The sequence below is a fragment of the Rhinoderma darwinii genome, unplaced genomic scaffold, assembly GCF_050947455.1.
Source record: "Rhinoderma darwinii isolate aRhiDar2 unplaced genomic scaffold, aRhiDar2.hap1 Scaffold_922, whole genome shotgun sequence".
Lineage (NCBI taxonomy): Eukaryota > Metazoa > Chordata > Amphibia > Anura > Rhinodermatidae > Rhinoderma > Rhinoderma darwinii.
The window spans coordinates 70957-91893 of record NW_027464495.1 but is presented as its reverse complement, the minus strand read 5'-3'; the positions used below and the strand labels follow the sequence as shown (position 1 = coordinate 91893).

Here is a 20937-nt window from a genome sequence, read left to right as displayed (position 1 = left end):
ACATGACTTGTGGGGGCTCTATACGTGGCAATATCCCGGCACCTTCCATTGCTTTCCGCTTGAGTGCTGTAAACATAAAAACATTCTGCCAGTGTCCATTATCACCTATGCCTGCAGATCATGACTGTGTAATGCAACTCACTTAAGTCCTTTTCTATTGCATCATAGTGGTACGGCCGCCTCCAGTTTCACACCAAAATATTAGCCCTAATTTAGGCCTATTGAACTTCCAGCCTGTGGCGCCGTGAAATCGAGGTCATTGACGGGCCCCCTAGTTACTACTCTCCCTTCCTGAAGCCATTGTAGATACTTTAACCAGGCCTTGACACATCGCAAATGTTCTTGGCAGACCAAAGCTGTCTAAAATTCCACTACACTACCCTAAGTCCCCTCACCCAATTACCTTACACCTACGTTCAGTCCCAATGTGGCCAGCATTTTGGACAAAGATACCCCTAACTTACATTATGCCTATTCCTACCAACTATCCAAAGTTCCCCACTGCTATGCCTTTCTTGGCATTTTGCCCGCTCATCACTTTTTTCAATGTACAGAGCTACTGGTGGGTACTGTATATAGTAACAATGATGGACATACCGCATATAGATGAAATATTACTTCAGAGAGTCCCCCTGGCAGCAGGCAGCCGATCATAAGTATTTCTGGAACAAAAAGTATAAACTGTGAAGATATTATGACGTGCGCTTAGTATGGTTCATCATATCAACAAATATATGATCTGCCTATTGACAACCTTGGAGAATTTGTTCACACAGTCTTGTCATGTGTCTCTATAGGAACATTCTGGATGACATCAGATTATAGAATTTCTATAGGTTGTTATTTGCTATAATACTTACATATATCCAGTGGATCTTCTAGCATGTCGGCTGTCACTTGTGCCACATATTCAGATGTTGTAAATGTCTGTAAAATACATAATGGATTTAATGCACATACATAAAATAGCCCCATATCTGTAATGAATAGTAATATATTTACTTTCACATATTTCATTTTCTATCACAGGAAGAGTCCAATGCCCCCCTGCCACATAAATAACACCAGCAGTATAATGGCACATGATAGTTGGAGGACCCTGGTATAGATTTTGTATCAAGGACCAGGAGCTTATCGTTATTCTCCTATATAATCTTATTCTTAGTGGAAAACTTCTAATTTGTCTTTTGTGGAGTCTTTTGGACTGGAGTAGAGAGAGTAGAAAATGGTAAATTGTGTTTCTGGATTCAACAGACAAAATAATTATTAAATTGATTTTCTGACAGTTTCAAAAACCTTAGTATGAGCCACATATGTCTAAAAATAACAAATAGTCCCTACTAATTTTTAAAATTCCCTGTTGCTCCTGCGCTGGTGATTTTGTTGTCTTTAGTTACTAGGCCACAGCGGTCATGTCAGTGTGGATGGCATGTCACGTGGCAGCTATTGTGTCACATCCAGGGCCGGACTTAGGTTTAATGGTGACATGTGCAGTATCTGTGACGTCCTCCCCCTTATGATGCACCATGTAGTGTCCAAATTATTTAATCTTACAGTGCTCAAATAACATCACCCAGTCAATAAACTAGGGATTGAATCTTTCTGTTTTTTTTATATGATAGGTTTGGGCCCTAAATGTCGGATCGGGAGTGTAAGTTGAGGGTGACCAGGCCATCAATGGTGGTAGCGCCCTCTTCAGTATTGACCAGTAATACGCCCTATGCGATCATTTAGAGATACAGTTAATAAAATACACTGACCTTGGACTCTCCTACTGAATTTGTCCGGCTGAATGTAGAACATTATGTGAGGTGAGGTGGAGGGCTCTGCTTAATCTTTGATCTGGCCTCCTGGGACGTGTGGTTATCATTAACTCTTATGAGGAATTAATTCTAGGAGAAAGAAAGTCAATGTATTAGGACAAATCTCAATCAATGGCAACATTTTCATCTAGAACAGAGTCCAGTTCCCCAACCAGTGTAAGATTACCAAAGGGGTAAATAGGGGTCCAGGGATTTGGGGTGGCCCACAGCTCTGGGGCTCCATACGCCCCTGAAATTGGACAAACAATAACGGCGCAGGGAGCCATTGGGTTCCTGCCGTGCCATATGATTTCGTAGGCCATGGCCTAATTCAGACCTGTAGCCAACGAGGCACCCGGAGTATACTAATGATATCAGAGGCCCAGCATGATGATGTCACTCCGTCTGCGCCAGGCCACTGATTTTGTAGGAAGCAGAATGTCTAACCCGGTTGGTCGTCTATTAGGTGAGTATCATTTTTTATTTTATAGGCGCAAAGGGGGCGCTATTAATATGAGGAATAAAAGGACTGAGTCGGGGCTTACAAAAGGGGGCTTCATTACTGTGGGGCCATACAAAAGGGCATTCTGACCCAGCACATACAAAAAGTGTCATTCTAACTGTGGAGGGTATTGGTGGACACTGCACATAGTAACTAATAATAGACGCACCTTGCATAGATGAAATATTGCTTCGGAGAGTCCCCTGGCAGCAGGCAGCCGATCTTAAGGTGTTCTGGAAAAAACAATAATTGTGTCGTTTTATTTCTCCAGACTGAGGTGTGTTCAGTATAGACAACCCAACAATGAAGGAAATATACACTGGGGCTCATGTACACAGCAATTTCATGTGGACGGACCTGTATGTGGCGCACAGACTGCAGTACTGGTAATGTAGACACTGTGTGCGCTGTGTACTGCCTCCATAGTCCAACAATGTATTAGGAAATTACATAAATAACAAGTCCCTTATATATTACTAATATCATAATATCTTTTTTATGTAGCATGTCTATAATAATAATAATATAGAGCAGCAGCAAAATTCACAGCGTTTACTTTTGCTACATGTGGATGAGTTTTTGAAACTGTAACTATTTACCTGTAACACTTGTGAATTTTGCCGCGCAGCAATTCTGCAGCGTGTGAATTCAGCTTTATGGCGTAGAATATAGTACTCAAATAATGCAATCGTACAGTGCCCAAATAACACCGCCAGACAGATATTGTCCGCCACACTGTAATGTAATCCATTATTAAGGGAATGTATCTGCACCCTGAGCAGTGCCCTTTATTTTTTTTACATGAAGAGTGGGATTGAGAGTTCAAGCAATGGGTGCCCCAGACATCAAGACCAGTGTCGCCCCATTCAGTAGTGACAGGTGATGCACCCAGTGTAACCGCACAGGTCGCACACCCCTAAGACCGGGCCTGGTTTAACAACATTGGGGAATTAGTTCCCACAGTCTTGTCATGTGTCTCTATAGGAACATTCTGGATGACATCAGATTATAGAATTTCTATAGGTTGTTATTTGCTATAATACTTACATATATACAGTATATATCCTAGCATGTCGGCTGTCACTGGTGCCACATAATCAGATGTTATAAATGTCTGTAAAATACATAATGGAATAAACATAAAATAAGCCCATATCTAGAATGAATAATAATATATTTACTTTCACACATTTCATTTTCTATCACAGGACGAGTCAGACATTGAACACATTTTGTAATGTTAGTGTAAACCCAGAGAACATAATTATAAGGGTGAAGAGGTTGCAGTCACACCCAGGCCCTGGTGTCCATGACTGGCATTAGGGGGGTCACAATCTGGGCAATTTACAAATGCCAATCCCAAATGCCCCATCTCCTAGAGGAATCCTGATTTTACTTTTCACCCCCTTAACTGTCCTAGACGACCAGATAATTTAAAAATAATCCCTTAAAGAGGCTCTGTCACCAGATTTTGCAACCCCTATCTGCTATTGCAGCAGATAGGCGCTGCAATGTAGATTACAGTAACGTTTTTATTTTTAAAAAACGAGCATTTTTGGCCAAGTTATGACCATTTTTGTAGTTATGCAAATGAGGCTTGCAAAAGTCCAAGTGGGTGTGTTTAAAAGTAAAAGTACAAGTGGGCGTGTATTATGTGCGTACATCGGGGCGTGTTTACTACTTTTACTAGCTGGGCGCTCTGAAGAGTAGTATCATCCACTTCTCTTCAGAACGCCCAGCTTCTGACAGTGCAGATCTGTGACGTCACTCACAGGTCCTGCATCGTGTCGGCCACATCGGCACCAGAGGCTACAGTTGATTCTGCAGCAGCATCAGCGTTTGCAGGTAAGTCGATCTTACCTGCAAACGCTGATGCTGCTGCAGAATCAACTGTAGCCTCTGGTGCCGATGTGGCCGACACGATGCAGGACCTGTGAGTGACGTCACAGATCTGCACTGTCAAAAGCTGGGCGTTCTGAAGAGAAGTGGATGATACTTCTCTTAAGAGCGCCCAACTAGTAAAAGTATTAAAAACGCCCCGATGTACGCACACAATTCACGCCCACTTGGACTTTTACTTTTAAACACACCCACTTGGGCTTTTGCAAGCCTCATTTGCATAACTACAAAAATGGTCATAACTTGGCCAAAAATGCTCGTTTTTAAAAAATAAAAACGTTACTGTAATCTACATTGCAGCGCCTATCTGCTGCAATAGCAGATAGGGGTTGCAAAATCTGGTGACAGAGCCGCTTTAACATCCTTAAACCACCAGTGAATTTACACTGAACCCTTTCACTGCCTTAGACCACCAGATAAATAAAAAAAAACTGTATAAAAAGATTTTGTGGTGGGATGGGGGTGGGTGCGAGTCTAATTTGCTGGTTGCCTAGGACCACATTTTCCATAAAACCAGCCTATTGTGTCTGTGGTGTCCAGATTATATATGGTATATGGTGATTGGCGGGACCTGGTATAGATTTGACATCAATGCCAAGGAGCTAAACGTTATGTCTCTATATAAACCAAACCTTAAAGGGAAACCATGGAGAAAAGTGGAGTTTCTGATTCTCTTTTTGTTTTGTGGCGTCTCTGGACACATATAATTTGGATACATGTAATGAATATACTGGGCATGCACCAAGTTTGCTGACAACAAATAAGTTTAGGTGGCAGCTTAGTCTGGATCCATAGTTGACCACATCGGGTTTCCAGGCACTTGGTCTCTTTTCCTAATATATTACAGGTTTGTAGCTTGTCAGTAATAAGCGCTCAGTACATTTTGCAAGGGACATTTTTTCTATTCTTCCACCCCCAGCATTGAAGCGAGGAATATTAGGAAGTACAACCTTATTTTCTGAGGGACAATTTGAAAAAACTGAAATTGGCTTCTTTGATTTCGGTACCAGAGAAAATATCCATGATTACTAAAAAGCATCCAGCCAGTAAATATGTGATATAACTTGTGTAGAGATACAATAAATATTCGGCACTTACCTTGGACTCTCCTACTTTCTATACTGGGCATTAATTGGGCGCTCTCCTTATTCTTTGAGCAGCCCTCCTACACCTGGACCTGAGACCATGATAGAGCGCTTCATTGTGCCGTTCCTCTTTTATTACTCCTGGAAATGTAAGCAGAAATTGACAACCGGGTGCTGCTATTTCCTTTTGTCCATAGCCATGGTCTGATACTATACAATCAATGCTGATAGTTTCAGAATGTTTAGGGACATGGCCTATAATTGTTGTATGGTAAAAATGCATTAAAAAAATGCATAAAAAACTGCAATACTTTGTGACAGATACTCTCCGCTCTGCTATAGTGTTCAATAGTATCTGCGTCTTAAAGATGCAGATACTATTAAATGTGGCGTCACTACAACTGTAGCAGCCACAGCGGCTGCTAGCGGCGACACCGGCCATGATGGGCACCCTCATGTCCGCTGTCGCTGCTAGAGATGCCACGCCAGTGAGAGAAGCGCCCTAGCGGAAAGGCAGCTGCTGAGTTGCCCGGCTGCTTCTAAAACACAAGCAGTGGAAGGGAGCCAGCGCAGCGCCACGTTCCACCTGCTCGAGGGATGCGCCCTATGTAATGGCACAGGTCTCACACCCCTAAGGCCAGCCCTGGCTACTGCTGAGCCTTATTAGGATAATATACGGTAGCTGTTTAAGACTATTCACAACCATCTGGTAAATATTTGTTCCTATTTTTCTCCCCTAGCTATTATAGAGGATTTTGTATGAGTCACATCTATGAGTGTGCATTTATGTGATCGGCTGATGCCGGCTTGAATCCGGTTTGTTCCATCGATTGTTATTTTTTTATGTTTGTATACTTTTAACAAAGATATGTTTTTTTATTTGGAAAAATGATATTCTTTATATGTGATATATGTCTAATAATAGGTTTATATATTAGAGATGAGCTTTTTGTACACACATGTAAATTTGTTTAACTGGTTGCCGACACAGGACGAGTATGCTCGTCCTGAGCGGCGAGCACTTCGCGCATTAGGACGAGCATACTCGTCCTGTGTGACAGTCGTCCCTGCGCGTCTGTGCGCGCGATCGAGAGTGGGGCAACGGCTGTAATACACAGTCACGGCCCCGCTCTGACAGCGGAGAGGAGAGAAACATCTTCTCTCCGCTGTTAACCCTTTGAACGCCGCGATGACAGCTGATCGCGGCGTTCAAGGAGAGGGGACTGCACATTGATCGCGTCACAGAAAATAACTGTGATGCGATCAAAGCCCACAACTCGTATGGCCAGACAGCCCAGGGTCCAGTGAAGGACCCCAGGGCTGTCTGAACATATTTCCTGTTGTTCGGGCATACTGAGGTATGCCCTAACAACTGCCTGTGTACAATCAGTAACAGGCTAATGTACTGGCATATAGATCTATGCCAGTACATTGCAGTTACAAAATAAAAATCAAAATGATAAATCCCTTTATGGGATTAAAAAAAAAAGTTACATGAATGTAAAAAAATAATAATGGTAAATAAATAAATAAAAAGTAAATAAAATACACAGAAATACACCTTTTTTATAATAAATCAACTTTTTAAAATATAAGTCCCAAAACATGAAATAATATAGACATATTTGGTATCGCCACGACCGTAACAACCTGTACTACAAATCTATACCATTATTTATGATGATCGGTGTATGGTGTAAAAAAAATAAATATTAAAACTGCTGCACAACTGCTTTTTTTCTGCATTTTAATCTAATTAAAAATGTATAGAAATTAAACGATAATGTATTTGTACCAAAAAATGGTACGTACATAAAGTACAACTTGTCCCGCAAAAAACAAAGTCTCATACAACTACGTCGTACAAAAAATAAAAGCGTTATGAGCGTCGGGATGCAAAGAGGGAAATGTAAAAAAAATTGCTCTGTCCTCAAGGCTAAAATTGGCCGTGTCCTTAAGGGGTTAATAAGCTACAATTATCTAGATGGAAGACAGTCAGAAGAATCACCTCTCCCCAAATTCTCCATTGTAACTGAGAAAATACAAATAATATCTAATTTTAATTAGAATATAATAAAATATGTAAACAGTGAAGATAATATAAATGAGTTCCCTCTACCAACTAAGGCTCTGTTCACATGTGCGTTGCTATTTTCGCTGTACTCCTGTATCATAGGAGCAGAACCACTAACAGAGCCTGCAACACAGATGTAAACAAAGACTTAGCAGAAAAATTAGACGTCATATTGAAAACTGAAAAAGTATAAAATTATAGAGGATCTGACATCTCTCTGGACATGTCTGTTTTAGAAAATACTTGAGAAGTCACATTCCACATTACTGACAGCTTTTTTCTATTGACTTTATCAAACGCCCACGTAAAATGCACCATCGGAACAAACCGCCCGCTTTTTCCATTGAAATCAATGGGCAGATGTTTGGAGGCGTCCAGCCTCTGTATTTTCAGCTATTTTTCGGGGTGTTTACGGCCCAAGAAACGTCTGAAAATAGGCTGTGTGAACATACTGTGTTGTACTAAGTTGTAACTTTAATGAGAAAATATGAAACATTGAAATCTGAATGTAAAATCCACATGTTCAGTTGTTAGTTGCATTAATAGAAACATTTTACTAGAACTTGAACTTTGTCTAAAAAAAAAAAAGCAAACCCAACTCCCGACAATCACCAGAAAAAAATCCTTCTACAATCATATAGTTGTGATGAGGTGTTGGTGTGGTTAAAAATTGCTGCAGTAATGTCCAGTGTGAATCTGGCCTTATATGAGATTTCTAGAGCGTATATATTTCATGTATCTAGTAACATGTAGAATTAATGATAAAATGCTGCATCTTACCTGCCAATCACACAGTCAATCACAGTCCTGGTCCAGATATCATTGGCAGAAATAGTAGAAAATATGTAATCCAGCTGCACATAGAACCTAACGACTAGTACTGTCTATGACATCATCAGTGACATCATAAATGGCTGCAGTATCAGTTACATCATCGATTATCTCCTACTGCCTGGATAGACTGTCTGTGTATACACTGGATATAGGGGTTACATGGGGCTGCTGTTTTATAAACATGGAAGAAAGATACATGTGTTATTATAGGGGCTACGACTAAGAACATGTAATGTATGAAACGTGTAATCTGTTACTAGATGGATTTTATACTGTTATACAGATGTAGCCATCTTTAACTTGACTCTGATAACTTGTTGCAGCATGATACTTTCTTGATTCCCCAGCACTCCGTGTTTCAGGGGTGCGTGAGTAGGCTTCCACGCCAATGTGTAAAAAATGGGAACTCAGCACTCCAAGGTATTATGCAATAAGTGATGCTTTATTTCACATATAGCGAAAAGTAGTAATCCAAAAATAATGGCGCCATTATCCAATAGCGACCGAGGTCACAAGCGCCGCATATCTGTATCCACGGTCGTAATCCGTGTCTAAAGAAGGTCGAATGTATAGACCGAAACATTAAAAACCTATTTTCTGATTACTACTTTTCACTATATGTGAAATAAAATATCATTTATTGCAGCGTTATATCACACAACAAAAGCCATTGAAAAAGTCAAGATAAGGGATTGTTTATTTAATGCGTTAAAAGTCAAGGTAAAGATGGCAACATTTGAACTAATAAAGGATACATTTTATTGAATTTCGTTTTAGGCTACATTCACACGACAGTAAAAAACTTCCTTTTTCAGATCAATGATGTTCTATGGGTGTATTCACATGGCTTTTTTTTAACCACCCGTGAATATTGGCCTTCAAAAAATAGGACATGTCCTATTTTTGGCCGCTTTCAAGGCCAGACGGCCCCCATAGGAGTCAATGAATCAATTTTTAACGGCTGTCAATACATGTAATAGCCGTTAAAAACGGTTCTGTGATATGGGGATTCAAGAGGCAAGGGAACTATTGGCTCCCTTGCTGGCTGTCGGCGGCGCAATGACACATACTCACCGATGCAGCGCCGTCCTCTACAGGTGTGGTCTCTAGTCTCATGGGTCATGCATCGGTGAGTATGTGAGGCATTCAGGCAGACCAAAAATTTTGGATATTGTTGCGCCCACTACAAGGGTATCATGGCGCTAGTACAGGGGACAATGTTGTCAACTGTAGAAAATTTTTCGGGACTGTCCTGAATTTACAGAAAGAGTCCCGGAAGATTACTACAGGGAGGGGGGGTATGGTGCTTTCTCCGGAGAGGTGTCTGTGTCATCATCTACAGGGGGGCTGTGTGCCATGGTATACAGGGGGGCTGTGTGCCATCATCTACAAGGGGGCTGTGTGCCATCTACAGGGGGCGGTGTGCCATCATCTACAGGGGGCTGTGTGCCTTCATCTACAGGGGGGCTGTGTGCCATCATCTACAGGGGGCTGTGTGCCTCCATTTTAATGCTCCATAAAGTTACCAGACTATTATCCACGCACCGAGAGATTATTGGACACATGGACGGCCTGGTGAGCAGATGAACTTCTTGTTTCTTTGTTTGGATGTAGGAATCCTTATCCTGAATCTGATAACTTGCTGCAGCGTGATAACTTATCACTTAAAGAGGCTCTGTCACCAGATTTTGCAACCCCTATCTGCTATTGCAGCAGATAGGCGCTGCAATGTAGATTACAGTAACGTTTTTATTTTTAAAAAACGAGCATTTTTGGCCAAGTTATGACCATTTTTGTAGTTATGCAAATGAGGCTTGCAAAAGTCCAAGTGGACGTGTATTATGTGCGTACATCGGGGCGTTTTTAATACTTCTACTAGCTGGGCGCTCTGATGAGAAGTATCATCCACTTCTCTTCAGAACGCCCAGCTTCTGGCAGTGCAGATCTGTGACGTCACTCACAGGTCCTGCATCGTGTCGGACACATCGGCACCAGAGGCTTCAGTTGATTCTGCAGCAGCCTCGGCGTTAGCAGGTAAGTCAATGTAGCTACTTACCTGCAAACGCTGATGCTGCTGCAGAATCAACTGTAGCCTCAGGTGCCGATGTGTCCTCGCTCGTCTGACACGATGCAGGACCTGTGAGTGACGTCACAGCGTGATCAGGCAGAAGCTGGGCGTTCTGAAGAGAAGTGGATGATACTTCTCATCAGAGCGCCCAGCTAGTAAAAGTATTAAAAACGCCCCGATGTACGCACATAATACACGCCCACTTGGACTTTTACTTTTAAACACACCCACTTGGACTTTTGCAAGCCTCATTTGCATAACTACAAAAATGGTCATAACTTGGCCAAAAATGCTCGTTTTTTTAAAATAAAAACGTTACTGTAATCTACATTGCAGCGCCTATCTGCTGCAATAGCAGATAGGGGTTGCAAAATCTGGTGACAGAGCCTCTTTAAGTCATTGAAAACCATTGAAAAAGTTACATTAAAGTTTCTTGACACTGTGTATTCAATGTATTTTAACCCCTTTGCGCTCAGCGACGGAATATTACGGTCGCAGGGAAAATGCATCGCCATTTTTCAATGACGCGTGCACAAGTTGTGACAGCTGCTGTTTCCGACAGCAGGCTATCACAGCTCAATACGTCGGGACCTGTCGCGATGGTCCCGCCTCCATGATCGCCACTATTGGTCAGTCAGTGAGTAACTGTCCAATAGTGGCGATCGGCCTCTTCACTTCCTCTCCCTGACATCACATCCTGTGGCACCTGCCCTGAACGCCTCTGTTGGAGATAGAAGAAAAAGAGTGAAAAAAAGTTAAAAAAATTGAAAAAAATACTTTTTTTCTGCTTTCCACCTCCCCAATCCACTGCCCAGTCCTGTACCCTTCCTCCTTGTGTTCCCCCCACATTTTTGGTCAGTTATCTCCTATCACTGACCACTTCTTAGTCTTCAGGACTAATTTCTTGGTCCCTGGGGATTATTTTTTTCTTTTTTTTCTAAACATATAAAATAAAAAAATATATAATTTTTTTTTTAAAAACAACCTGTTAATTTAGACAATTTAACTGGTTAGTTTAGTATTAGAGTTAGTTAGTGTCAGGGAACCGTCAAAAAGCGTAGTTCGGTATAGCGTCAAGGAATTTAGCGTCAGGAATCCGTCACCGTAGTTAGATCTAGTGTTAGGGGCCCTTCACCATAGTTAGATTTAGCGTCAGGGAAGCTCGGAATAATCTAGATAGTTTTAGTGTCAGGCACCCGTCACCGTAGTTAGGTTTATTGTTAGGGAAGCTCGGAATAATCTAGTTAGGTTTAGTGTCAGGGAATAGTCGCCGTAGTTAGATTTAGTCTCAGAGAAGTTCAAATATAATCTAATTATGTTTAGTGTTAGGAACCCTCGCCCTAGTTAGATTTATTCTCAGGGAAGCCCACTCGTTTTTTAAAAACACCAATTTTTTGGGCTGGTTTAGGTAGCAGCATATGGCTCCTAGTTAGGCAAGCAATCAAACATGTTCCAACGGACATTTAGTGCCGAAGAGGCATATTCATTTCTTGCCTCCGACACTGAGTCGTCGGATGGTGAGACTCTGTTTTATTTATCCCCCTCCTCATCCAGTGATGAAGAAGAGTAACCCCCTAGGAGACGCCCCAGGACCACCACTGGAGTTGAAGCCCCCGAGCGAAGTGACCCCATTTGAACCCCCACACCAGACATTTATGAGCCCCAAATCCCAGAGTACACGGGCAGCTCAGGGATAAAATTTAATACGGCAGGGCTCAGTGAAATGGACTTTTTCAAGTTCTTCTTCACTGATGACTTTATAGATCTTATGGTCTCCCAGACTTAGGCCTCATGCACACGACCGTGTTTTTGGGGCCGCAATTCCCCCGAAAATCCAAGGGAGAATTGCGGCCCTATTCTTTTCTATGGGGCCGTGCACACGACCGTAGTTTTTGCGGTCCGTGCACGGCCCGGTAGCCCGGACTGCAGAAAGAACGGGCATGTCTTATTACGGCCCGGTTCTGCGGTCCGGGCTCATTGAAAACAATGGCCGCGGCCATGTGCATGTCCCGCGATTTGCGGGCGGCCTGCGGCTGACAGTCCGCTGACAGTCCGCAGCCGGCCGACCCGAAAATCACGGCCGTGCACACGGCTACGGTCGTGTGCATGATTCCTAATTTATATGCCCAACAGTATATTACTAAGAACCCCACATCATTTTATGCCCAATCTCATAGGTGGACCCCTGTAGATGCAGCAGAGTTGGGTAAGTTCTGGGGACTTCACTTGAACATGGGGCTTCTGAAAAAGCCATCCATTAGGACCTACTGGAGCACGGACGTCTTATACCACACCCAGATGTACCGTATCGCCATGTCCAGGATGCGTTATGAGGCAATACTTCGCTTCTTACATTATACGGATAATGAGCAGTGCCCACCCCGAGAGGACAAGAGAGATGTCCTTGTATTGACAACAATACATGGCCACACCAGTACCCATGTACCTGTACGAGGTACCAGTACAGAGATCCCCAAACCAGACTGCATCCTGGACTACAATAGGTACATGGGAGGGGTTGACTTGTCAGATCAAGTCCTGAAGCCGTACAGCGCCATGCGGAAATCGAGGTTGCGCTATAAGAAGCTGGCCGTGCACATCATACAGATGGCATTGTACAATGCGTACGTGCTACATCGATGTGCAGGCCAGAGGGGAACTTTCCTGGAATTTCATGAGGTGGTTATCAAGAATCTAATCTTTAAAGACCAAGACGAGGGAGCACCCAGTACTTCTGGAAGCGAGGCCACACGCATCGTACAAGGGCAACACTTTCCAGGAGAAGTTCCCCAAACTGGCAAGAAGGGAAAAAGTCAAAAGAGGTGCAGAGTCTGCTTAAAGAGGGGGAAAGGGAGGCAAACAATATACCAATGCGACACGTGTCCCGAAAAACCAGGGCTCTGTATGAAAGATTGTTTTCAAATTTATCATACAGCCCTTAATTTTTAATTTACCCTGTGGATACACTCCGCACAGCTTATCCCCCTCATCTTTCCCTTCTGAGCCCTGCCGTGTGCCCAGGCAGCTAATAACAGCCACATGTAGGGTATTGCCGTACCCGGGAGAACCCACATTACAGCTTATGGGGTGTATATCTCCGGTGGCACATGCTGGACACCATATCGGACACTGACATGCCATATATATATATAAAATTGCAAATCTCACTCTGCACCATCTGCTGGGCATTATCTTTTACACAGTACCTGTGGGGTCAAAATGCTCACTACACCTCTAGATGAATGTCTTAAGGGGTGTAAATTTTAAAATGGGGTCACTTCTCGGGGGTTTCAACTGTACTGATACCTCAGGGGCTTCTGCATACATGACTTGGCACGAGAAAAGCTCCAGTTGGCCAAATGGTGGTCCTTTCCTTCTGAGCCCTGCCATGTGCCCATGCAGCTAATAACAGCCACATGTAGGGTATTGCCGTACCCGGGAGAACCCACATTACAGCTTATGGGGTGTATATCTCCGGTGGCTCATGCTGGACACCATATCGGACACTGACATGGCATATATATATATATAGAAAATTGCAAATCTCACTCTGCACCATCTGCTGCGAATTATCTTTTACACAGTACCTGTGGGGTCAAAATGCTCACTACACCTCTAGATGACCGTCTTAAGGGGTGTAGTTTTTAAAATGGGGTCACTTCTCGGTGCTTTCAACTGTACTGGTACCTCAGGGGCTTCTGCATACATGACTTAGCACCAGAAAAGCTCCAGTAGGCCAAATGGTTGTCCTTTCCTTCTGAGCCCTGTCGTGCGCCCAGGTAGCTAATAACAGCTACATGTTGGGTATTGCCGAATCCCGGGAGAACCCACATTACAGCTTATGCGGTGTATATTTCCGGTGGCACATGCTGAGCACACTATATCGGACACTGACATGCCATATACACTACCGTTCAAAAGTTTGGGGTCACCCAAACAATTTTGTGTTTTCCATGAAAACTCACACTTATATTTATCAAATGAGTTGCAAAATGACTAGACAATATAGTCAAGACATTGAAAAGGTTAGAAATAATGATTTTTATTTCAAATAATAATTTTCTCCTTCAAACTTTGCTTTCGTCAAAGAATGCTCCATTTGCATCAATTACAGCATTGCAGACCTTTGGCATTCTAGCTGTTAATTTGCTGAGGTAATCGGGACAAATTTCACCCCATGCTTCCAGAAGCCCCTCCCACAAGTTGGATTGGCTTGATGGGCACTTCTTGCGTACCATACGGTCAAGCTGCTCCCACAACAGCTCTATGGGTTTGAGATCTGGTGACTGCTGCCTGCTTCTTCCCTAAATAGTTCTTGCATAATTTGGAGGTGTGCTTTGTGTCATTGTCCTGTTGTAGGATGAAATTGGCTCCAATCAAGCGCTGTCCACAGGGTATGGCATGGCGTTGCAAAATGGAGGGATAGCCTTCCTTATTCAAAATCCCCTTTACCTTGTACAAATCTCCCACTGTACCAGCACCAAAGCAACGCCAGACCATCATATTACCTCCACCATGCTTGGCAGATGGCGTCAGGCACTCTTCCAGCATCTTTTCAGTTGTTCTGCGTCTCACAAATGTTCTTCTGTGTGATCCAAACACCTCAAACTTCGATTCGTCTGTCCATAACACTTTTTTCCAATCTTCCTCTGTCCAATGTCTGTGTGCTTTTGCCCATATTAATCTTTTCCTTTTATTAGCCAGTCTCAGATATGGCTTTTTCTTTGCCACTCTGCCCTGGAGTCCAGCATCCCGGAGTCACCTCTTCAGTGTAGACATTGACACTGGCGTTTTGCGGGTACTATTTAATGAAGCTGCCAGTTGAGGACCTGTGAGGCGTCTATTTCTCAAAGTAGAGACTCTAATGTACTTGTCTTGTTGCTCAGTTGTGCAGTGGGGCCTCCCACTTCTCTTTCTACTCTGGTTAGAGCCTGTTTGTGCTGTCCTCTGAAGGGAGTAGTACACACTGTTGTAGGAAATCTTCAGTTTCTTGGCAATTTCTCGCATGGAGTAGCCTTCATTTCTAAGAACAAGAATAGACTGTCGAGTTTCACATGAAAGCTCTCTTTTTCTAGCCATTTTGAGAGTTTAATCGAACCCACAAATGTAATGCTTCAGATTCTCAACTAGCTCAAAGGAAGGGCAGTTTTATAGCTCCTCTAAACAGCAAAACTGTTTACAGCGGTGCTAACATAATTGCACAAGGGTTTTCAAGTGTTTTCTAATCATCCATTAGCCTTCTAACACAGTTAGCAAACACAATGTACCATTAGAACACTGGAGTGATGGTTGCTGGAAATGGGCCTCTCTACACTTATGTAGATATTGCATTAAAAAACAGACGTTTGCAGCTAGAATAGTAATTTACCACATTAACAATGTATAGAGTGTATTTCTGATTAATTTAACCCCTTAACGCTCCATGATCTACTATTAGGTCATGCTAACTGTAGCGTTCGCGCTCAGTGACCTAATAGTAGGTCATGGAGTAAACACGGCGCCGTTCGCGCGGGGCGCGTTCATGAGCTGTGATAGCTGCTGTTTCCGACAGCAGACTATCACTGCTCAATGTGCCGGGACCGATCGCGGAGTTCCCCGCCGATTAACCCCTCAGAAGCCGCGTTCAATAGCGATCGCGGCTTCTTAAGGGTTAATCCGCCATCGCCGGCCTGCTACACGATAGCGGCCGGCGATGGTGACTATGGCAACCGGACACCAAACAATGGCGTCCGGCTATGCCATAGACGGAAGCCTAGTGGGTCCTGACAACGTCAGGACCCACTATGCTTGCTGTCAGTGAGTAGCTGACAGTTCTAATACACTGCACTACGCATGTAGTGCAGTGTATTAGAATAGCGATCAGGGCCTCCTGCCCTCAAGTCCCCTAGTGGGACAAAGTAATACAGTTAAAAAAAAGTTAAAAAAAGATGTGTAAAAATAAGAAAATAAAAGTTTTAAAAGTAATAAAAGTAAAAGTCCCACTTTTTCCCTTATCAGTCTTTATTATTAATAAAAATATATAAACAAACAAATAAACTATACATAATTGGTATCGCCGCGTCCGTAACGGCCTGAACTACAAAATTATTTTGTTATTTATCCCGCACGGTGAACGCCGTAAATAAAAATATTAATAAACCGTACCAGAATCACAATTGTTTGGTCACTTCACCTCCCAAAAAATGGAATAAAAAGAGATCAAAAAGTCGCATGTACCTAAAAATGGTCCTGATCGAAACTACAGTTCGTTACGCAAAAAATAAGTCCTCGCACGGCTTTATTGATTGAAAAATAAAAACGTTATGGCTCTTAGAATAAGGTAACACGAAAAGTGAATGATTGTTTACAAAACGTATTTTATTGTGCAAACGCCATAAAACATTAAAAAAAAATATAAACATCTGTTATCGCCGTAATCGTATCGCCCCGCAGAATAAAGTGAATATGTCATTTATAGCGGACGGTGCACACAGTAAAAAAAAAAGAATAAAAAAACAATAGTAGAATTGCTGTTTATTAGTCACCACGCCACCTAAAAATAGAATAAAAACTGATGAAAAAGCCGCATGCACCCCAAGAAAACTACAATGGATTCCTCAAGGTCTCTAGTTTCCAAAATGCTGTCACTTTTGGGGGGTTTCCAATGTTTTGGCACCACAAGACCTCTTCAAACCGGACATGGTGCCTAATAAAGAGAGGGCTCATAATCCACTAGGTGCTCCTTTGCTTCTGAGGCCGGTGCTTCAGTCCATTACTGCTCTAGGGCCACATGTGGGATATTTCTCAAAACTGCAGAATCTGGGCAAGAAGAATTGAGTTGCGTTTCTCTGATAAATCCTTTTGTGTTATAAAAAAAATGGTATAAAGAAGATTTTCTGACAAAAAAAAAAAAGTAAATTTCACCTCTACTTTGCTCTAAATTTCTGTGAAACACCTAAAGGGTTCATAAACTTTCTAAATGCTGTTGTGAATACTTTGAGGGGTCTAGTTTCTAAAATGGGGTGTTTGATGGGGGTTTCTAATATATAGTCCCCTCAAAGCAACTTCAGAACTGAACTGGAACCTAAAAAAATAAATAAATGAGACAATACTTCGCTTCTCACATTATACTGATAATGAGCCGTGCCCACCCCGAGATGACCCCAGTTTTGACCGTTTGTATAAACGGAGACCCCTATTAGACCGTTTCAGTGCCCGGTTTTCCCAAGCATACACCCCCGAGAAGTGTTTTTCTATTGATGAGTCCCTGGTACATTTTAAAGGGAGGGTTCAATTCCGCCAGTACCTGCCGGGTAAGAGGGCAAGGTATGGCGTGAAGATGCATAAGCTGTGCGAGAGTGCATCAGGGTATACCTACAGATTTAGGATATATGAAGGAAAGGCCACCCCCAAACCAGACTGCATCCTGGACTACAATAGGTACATGGGAGGGGTGGACTTGTCAAATCAAGTCCTGAAGCCCTACAGCGCCATGATGTGTGGTATAAGAAGCTGGCCGGGCACATCATACAGATGGCTTTGTACAATGCGTACGTGCTACGTCGATGTGCAGGCCAGAGGGGAACTTTCCTGGAATTTCAAGATCTAATCTTTAGGGACCAGGAAGGGGGGGCACCCAGTACTTCTGGAAGCGAGGCCACACGCATCATACCAGGGCAACACTTTCCAGGAGAAGTTCCCCAAACCGGTGGAAAGGGAAAAAGTCAAAAGAGGTGCAGAGTCTGCTATAAGAGGGGGATAAGGAAGAACACAATATACCAATGTGACACGTGTCCCGAAAAACCAGGGCTCTGTATAAAAGATTGTTTTAAAATGTATCATACATCCCTTGATTTTTAATTTACCCTGATGCACTCCGCACAGCTTACCCCCCTCATCTTTCCCTTCTGAGCCCTGCCGTATGCCCAGGCAGCTGATAACAGCCACATGTAGGTTATTGCCGTACCCAGGAGAACCCACATTACAATTTAAGGGGTGTATATCTCCGGTGGCTCATGCTGGGTACACTATATTGGACACTGAAATGGCATATATATATATATATATAAAATTGCAAATCTCACACTGCACCATCTGCTGCGCATTATCTTTTACACAGTACCTGTGGGGTCAAAATGCTCACTACACCTCTAGATGAATGTCTTAAGGGGTGTAGTTTTTAAAATGGGGACACTTCTCGGGGGTTTCAACTGTACTGGTACCTCAGGGGCTTCTGCATACATGACTTAGCACCAGAAAAGCTCCAGTAGGTCAAATGGTGGTCCTTTCCTTCTAAGCCCTGCCGTGTGCCCAGGCAGCTGATAACAGCCACATGTAGGGTATTGCCGTACCCAGGAGAACCCACATTACAATTTAAGGGGTGTATATCTCCGGTGGCGCATGCTGGGCACACTATATCGGACACTGACATGCCATATATATATATAAAATTGCAAATCTCACTCTGCACCATCTGCTGCGCATTATCTTTTACACAGTACCTGTGGGGTCAAAATGCTCACTACACCTCTAGATGAATATCTTAAGGGGTGTAGTTTTTAAAATGGGGTCACTTCTCGGGGGTTTCAACTGTACTGGTACCTCAGGGGCTTCTGCATACATGACTTAGCACCAGAAAAGCTCCAGTAGGCCAAATGGGTGTCCTTTCCTTCTGAGCCATCCCATGGGCCCAAACGGCAGTTTATCACCACAAATGGGGTATTGCCGCACTAAGGACAAATTGGGCAACAAAATGGGGTATGTTGTTCCCTGTGAAAATAAGAAATTTTGATCAAAAATGACATCTTATTGGAAAAAATATCATTTTTTTCATTTCACAGCCCAATTCAAATAGGTGCTGTGAAAAAACTGTGCGGTCAAAATGATAACAAAAACCATAAATGAATTCCTTGAGGGATGTAGTTTCCAAAATGGGGTCACTTCTGGTGGGTTTCCATTGCTTTGATACCTCTGGGGCTCTGCAAATGCGACATGGCACCCGAAAACCAATCCAGCAAAATCTGGACTCCAACAAACACATAGCGCTCCTTTCCGTCTGAGCCCTCCCATGGGCCCAAACGGCAGTTTATCACCACAAATGGGGTATTGCCGCACTAAGGACAAATTGGGCAACAAAATGGGGTATGTTGTTCCCTGTGAAAATAAGAAATTTTGATCAAAAATGACATCTTATTGGAAAAAATATCATTTTTTTCATTTCACAGCCCAATTCAAATAGGTGCTGTGAAAAAACTGAAAACCAACCCAAGAAAATATGATCGACTACAGCACAAATGTAGAGAAAAATACAAATAATTCTTTATTGGAATAAAAACATGAGACAGATAAAAATGGAAATAGGGGATGAGTCACACAGTAAAAAAGGACGTCTGATCAGTCAAACATGCCAGGTATGGATATTGTGTCCACGTATTGTGTTATAGCAAATAGAAGTAAATGCATGTAGTCACATAAGGAGCCGTGTCTAATGAAAAACAGCACGGATTCAATCAAGGTACATCAAATGACAACAGCACAAATAGCAGAGAGGTAAAAAACAGGTGCCGATAGCTGTGGTAATTACCAAGTACGTATATACCATCAATAATAATTACAAATAGTTACCAATGTAATATGCACCAAGTAGTGCCAGAGTGTGCTTGAGATCAGAAGATGACCAGAAATGATGAGCATAATGGAGCTGTATTTGCTACACAGGACAGAAAAGATAACACTACATACCAGTGGACATGATGGGAACAGGGATGAAACGTCCTAACCCGACGCGCGTTTCGGCGATTGCCTTCGTCCGGGGTTAGGGTCACAACTACTTGTGCCCGCCTATATATAGTGTAGAGCCATGTCCATGTGTGTAATTAGATGATGTAAGAAGAGGTATCATGGACCGGATGTGGAGAGTCGGCGTCTGATGCGGGGTACCAAGATGGCGCTGCCCCACTTCCTGCACCACGTCATCAGAGAGGATGTGAGGCGGCGAGGACTGATCACGCCCCCCACATCCTGCTCCAATCATAGACAGCGGACGGAAGAGGTCAGGGCCACTCCCCCCCCCCCCCGAGGGAAATCTGTAGTTATACAGAGTGTCCATGTCATCAGCGCACTGCCACAGATCTCATGTATGCCAGAAGAGGATTAAACAAGATAGATGTTTAAGCTGAATAGTACAGCCAGAGTATATGTTACAGATAATACAATAAAATATCTAAATGTGCCGATGCAAACATAAAAAAATCAATCACAAAGGGTGAAGGATAATAAGTGAAAGTGTGAATGGAGTGGAGTGAGATACAGTGTGGTGAAGTGAATGAATGACGAGTAAGGGGAATGAGTGAAATGAGATAGGAGAAAGTTTGTGCCTGGATATTACAAAGTAAATGGACCAGTTGGTGAAACATGAAAAGTGTACGACGGTACCGAAAAAAATAAAGGGACCGATAATGTGATAGCAAAATATGTGAATACGAGGTCAACAGGCTGACAGTTTTTGACTGTGATGCAAACTATACTAAATGCACATGACAAAATAGTGTGTGAAGGAAATTAAATTTATACGCATATGAACATATCGTACAATACACCATAAGCATATGAACATATCGTGCAATACACCATAAGCATACTATATTTAAAGGAAACAGGTCGTCAGTCACATAAAGAGACCATGCTAAAATCTA

At 42.7% G+C, this 20937-nt stretch overlaps 1 long non-coding RNA gene across 1 annotated transcript; it reads right to left on the bottom strand.

Moving 5' to 3' along the window:
- Positions 1–860: 860 nt before the first annotated feature.
- Positions 861–8228, bottom strand: LOC142732867 (uncharacterized). Its single transcript, XR_012879707.1, has 6 exons — positions 8143–8228; positions 5302–5429; positions 3352–3418; positions 2474–2537; positions 1761–1892; positions 861–927 (listed from the first exon to the last, which is right to left on the bottom strand). It is a non-coding gene; the product is annotated as an uncharacterized LOC142732867 (long non-coding RNA).
- Between the last annotated feature and the right edge of the window lie 12709 nt (positions 8229–20937).